Raw genomic sequence first — 5,227 nt, 5'->3', positions numbered from 1 at the left:
TATCTTTTCCCATTCTGTCGGTTGCCTATTAGTTTTCTTGATTGTTTCCTTTGCCTTGCAGAAGCTTTTTATCTTGATGAAGTAAGTAATAATTTTTTTAAAAAAACAGTAAACACTCTGGGCCCAGGGGACATTGAGCTAAGCACATCAAGGATGTTCTAAGAGGTGAGGGGCAGAGATGAGAAGCATAGTATTTAGGGGTTTGTAGCTTGCTTCAGGGCCGGCTTCATTCCTTGTCATTGCTGAGCCTCGTACTATTGTGTGTATGCACCACATCTTGATTATCCATTCACCAGCTTCCTTCACGATGGGATGAACATCAGAATGGTCTCCTCAATTGGGGTATTATGAATAAAGCTGCTGTTATAAACATTCATGTGCAAGTCTTCGTGTGAGTATGTGTCATTTCTCTTGGATATATACCAGCGAGTGGAACTGCTGGGTCATGTGGTAAATTTATGTTTAACTTCTTTAAAAAAATTGCCAAACTGTTTTCCAGAGTGGCTGTACCATTTTAGATTCCCACCAGCAATATAGGCCAGGCTCTCCACATTCTCCCTAGCATTTGGTGTTCTTGTCTTTTTAAAAAATTTATCTTAGCAATTTTGGTGCGGGTAGAGTGATATCTCATTGTAGTTTGATTTGTATTTCCCCAATGGGAAATAGTGCTGAACATCTTCTCATGCGATTATTTGCCATCTGTAAATCTTCTTTGATAAATGTCTGTGTCTTTTGCCCACTTTCCAACTGGAGTTTTTTTTTAAAATGTTGAGTGTTGAGAGTTCTTTACATATCCTTGATAGAAATACTTTGTTTAGGTGATTGACAAATATACGATCTGTATATTTGTCTCTTTGTCCTTTTAATAGAGCTGTTCACAAAGCAAAAATTTTCAGTATATGTTGATAAAAACATATTAATTATTCCTCATATAGAGCACACAATAGTGTCAAGTCTAAGTGCTCTTTACCTAGTCCTAGGTTACAAAAAGTTTGTTCCATGTTTCTTTCTGAAAACTTTACATTTTTGCCTTTTCCATTCAAGGCCATGACCCATTTTGCATTAATTTTTGTACAAAGTGTGAAGTTTACATTAAAGCTTTTTTTTTTTCCTTTTTGCTTGTAAATGTTTAGGTCAGCACAGGCTGCCATAACAAAGCATTATAGATTGGGGTACTTAAACAATAGAAATTAGTTTTCCCACAGCGCTAGAGACTAGAGGACTGAGGTCGGGGACGGGTTCTTGGTGGAGTCTCCTTCCGGGCCTGCAGACAGCTGCTTTCTTGCTGTGTCCTCACACGGAGGAGAGAGCTCTTCCCCTTTTTGTAAGTCCACCAGTCTTAGGTTAGAACCTCACTCTTATGATCTTTAATTTTGAATACCTCTTAAAAGCTCTATCTCTAAATGCAGTCACACTGGGAGTAAGAGCTTCAAAAGTGAATTGGGGAGGGGTCAATATGGAGGACACAATTCAGTCCATAGCAATGTTCTATCACTTCAGCACCATCTGTTGAAAGACTATTCTTTTTACACTGAATTGCTTTTGCATTTTTGTCAAAAATTTGTGGGGCATGTGTGGGAGTCTGTTGTGGGGTCTCTGTTCTGTCCCCTTGATCTGTGTGCCTATCTCTCTGCCAATATCATACTGTCTTAATTACTGTACCTATATATTAAGCCTTTTTAAAATTTGTTTTAAATTTATTTTTGAGAGACAGAGAAAGACAGCACGGGCAGGGGAGGGTCAGAGAGAGAGGGAGACATAGAATCCGAAGCAGGCTCCAGGCTCTGATCTAGCTGTCAGCATAGAGCCCAACACAGGGCTTAAACCCACGAACTGTGAGATCATGACCTGAGCTGAAGTCGGCCACTTAACCGACATATCCACCCAGGCGCCCCTGTACCTATACATTAAGTCTTAACATTAAGAATCAACTGAGATTCTTGATTCTTTATTCATACTTTATTTCTCTTTTTAAAAATTACTTTGGGGGTGCCTGAGTGGCTCAATCAGTTAAGCGTTCAACTTCCACTCAGGTCATGATCTCATGGTTTGTGGGCTCAAGCCCTACTTCGGGCTCTGTGCTGACAGCTTGGAGCCTGAAGCCTACTTCAGATCTGTGTCTCCCTCTCTCTTTGCACTTGCCCTGCTCATACTTTCTCTCTCTCTCTCTCTCTCTCTCTCTCTGTCTCTCCCTCTCTCTCTATCTCTCTGAAAAATAAATAAACATTAAAAAAGGAAAAAAAAAAAAAGAAAAATTACTTTGGCCACACTAGCACCACATTTTCTTTTGACATAAATTTTAGAATATGCTTGTCTAAGTCTAACAAACCTTGCTGAGGTTTTTATAGGAGTTGCTTTAAATCTATAGATCAGGTGACTCCTATGGGCTGGCTACACACATGCACAAGCCTAGAGAATGAATGTAAGGGCATGCAAACACAGCGCAAGAGGGGCAGGTGGCCTAGGATGGGTTAATGTGCACCTAGAGTGGGAATTCAGCCTTTGGAAAAAAGCAGCTAAGGCTGACTGTCTCCACCCTTGCTTCTAAAGCCTATTGTCAGAACCTGCCAGAGTTCTAGACAAACCAATCACAACACTTGAATTCAAGTCCTCCTTATTTCTTCTCTGTGTGGCCCTAGGGCATGGCAACTCTAAACTTTGGGACTAATCTACTCTCAAGGATACATCATTGACCTTAAGCTGCTAAGTTTCGTGAAAGTAACGAACATAAGGGAAGGAGCCTGGGCACATGGACCCTCTTTATTACTAGCTATGATTTAGACCTAATCTCTCTCTGGAGCTGTTGGTCCTAATGAGTAGGGCTGGGAAAATGTTGAGAAACTCTCTTTGTCCTTTGAGCTTTAAGTCTAGACAGGAAATGTCTCAGCAGACAGATGAAGCCTTCCCTTTCCTGAGCCCCTTTATTGGTATCTTTAGGGTGTCTGTTCGACCCTCCCAGGGCACAGACATCCCTTCCTTTAGCTCATAGGAGAAGAGATATTTCCAAAGTCAAGTATAGAAGACAACAAGGGACAAGCTAATGAGACATCATGGCATTTGAATTCCAGGGTTGTTATTGTTTTAATCATTTTCCGTATTGCACTGGAAGCTCTGGCCTCACCCTGTGTCTTTATTTTCCATGGCCTTGATCCAATCACTGTTTCAGTATTCCACAGAGGTGGAGTTGGGCGATGGAGGTGGTAGGCGGCCTTTCCCTGAGCTCCTCCTCACTGTGCTACTAACTCTGTTTGCCTATATAGGTGGAGAAATTGAGTTTCGTAAATCATCATGCAGTTCACATGGGCACTAACATCAGATCAACTGCCTGACAGCAGCTGTAACAAATCATTGCTTGGTGCTATGCTGCTCCATAAGCCCTGAGAGAAAGACTCCACGGTGCGGAAACAACCAGTTCCGCATCTCAGGGCAGCCAGAGCCACCACTTTCACCTTTCAGTGCCTTTGCTCACACTGCTGCATTTTTTAAGAGAGATCCCTCTATCCACCACCAACTCAGCTCAGCCACTGTCTGTGAAGTTTTTCCTATCCCTCTCCCACTCCACTCCCCCAGCAAAAGGATCATGAATTGTTCCCCTCACATTGTTTCCCTAACAGCCCTCTTCTGTTACTGTACTTCTGGCATGAATGGTTTTGTTCTTTAGTGGGCAATAATCCATGGCAAGGTGGGCCAGAGGATATTTCTGAGTAGGGCAGAAACTCAGTCAGGTATGTGCTCAATCAGACAACCCTGGCAGTAACAGACTATGAAATGGTTGAAAGAAAAACCTAAGGCTGAGACAAACACCTATGAGGTGTTCTTATAATGTGAGAAACAGTGAGGTTGGAGGCAGCATGAGGAGAGTCAGAACAGAGAATGTTGACTTTGATTCCAATGTGCTGGAAGGTTTTACCTGAAAAATGTGATTTAGTTCTCTTAATGAACAAAACAGGGCAGGGATTGTTGTGGATGGATTACATGAGATCAGGCATGCATCAGGCATGTACAGCACCCACCCAAAGCCTCGCACATAGTAGGCACACAGTAGCTATTGCCTCCCTTTTGGCCCCCCCTACAGCAGCCACAGTTCTGGGCTCTCATCATGCTGGGAGAGAGTAGTGCGCAGAAGAGTGATGTGGAAGCAAACCAGAGCAGAGGACTCATCAGTTACAGGTGAAAGACGGACCTACAATGAGGCAGATGGATGGACGGCCTTATTGCTCTTGCAACCCAGTGGTATAATATATCTGCTCATCTGAGATTCAAAAGTTAACCATGGACAACAAAAGGCCAAGTTTCTACACTAAAGAAGGTTGTTAAAATTCATGGAGCAGAGAAGCTCTTAAAGACACAAGATTCATGATGCTCTTTTCACAAGGAAGTAGAAAATTTATTACAAGCCAAGGTTCTAAATGTGGGTTGTGCCTGATGCCCTCCCTCCTCAGAACAGTGAGGAGGAGAGACACTAAGGGCAGTTGAGTGATCTCCTATCTCCTCCCTGTTTTCTTTGTCAATGGCTGCTTCAAGCCAAGGGAGTCCAGAATAAAGTCACCTTGACCATCAATGACTTGTTTATGCTCTCAGAACCTTTACTTTTTTTAAATATATAGCTTGGAAATAATCATAATTTCATTATCCAGCCCACAGGATTTTGGTAAAGCTTGAGATAAGGGAAGGAGAGCTATGACCTGGTGTTATGCATCCACTCTACACCCACCCATTGGTTATAGAGGCTTCTTTTAAAATCACTAAGTTGTGGGGCACCTGGGTGGCTCAGTCGGTTGAGCATCCGGATTCGGCTCAGGTCATGGTCTCACGGTTCATGGGTTCAAGCCCTGCATCGGGCTCTGTGCTGACAGCTAGCTCAGAGCCTGGAGCCTGCTTCGGATTCTGTGTCTCCCTCTCTCTCTGACCCTCCCCTGCTCTTGCTGTCTCTCTCTTTCTCTCAAAAATAAATAAAAAACATAAAAATAATAAAAATAATAAGTAAAATCACTAAGGTGAACCTGTTGATTAAGCCTTAAAACAGCTTCCTACTTCTTTTTTAATAGTTTATTGTCAAATTAGTTTCCATATAACACCCAGTGAGCTTCCCCACAAGAGCCCTCCTCCACTACCACCACCTCCCTTCCCCTTCCCCCTCCCCCTTCAACCCTCAGTTCATTTTCAGTATTCAATATTCTCTCAGGTTTTGCATCCCCCTCTCTCCCCAACCTTTCCCCCTTCCCCT

This window comes from Suricata suricatta, chromosome 8, assembly GCF_006229205.1.
Source record: "Suricata suricatta isolate VVHF042 chromosome 8, meerkat_22Aug2017_6uvM2_HiC, whole genome shotgun sequence".
Classification (NCBI taxonomy): domain Eukaryota; kingdom Metazoa; phylum Chordata; class Mammalia; order Carnivora; family Herpestidae; genus Suricata; species Suricata suricatta.
The sequence above is the reverse complement of the archived record's forward strand: the minus strand, read 5'-3'. Positions refer to the sequence as shown.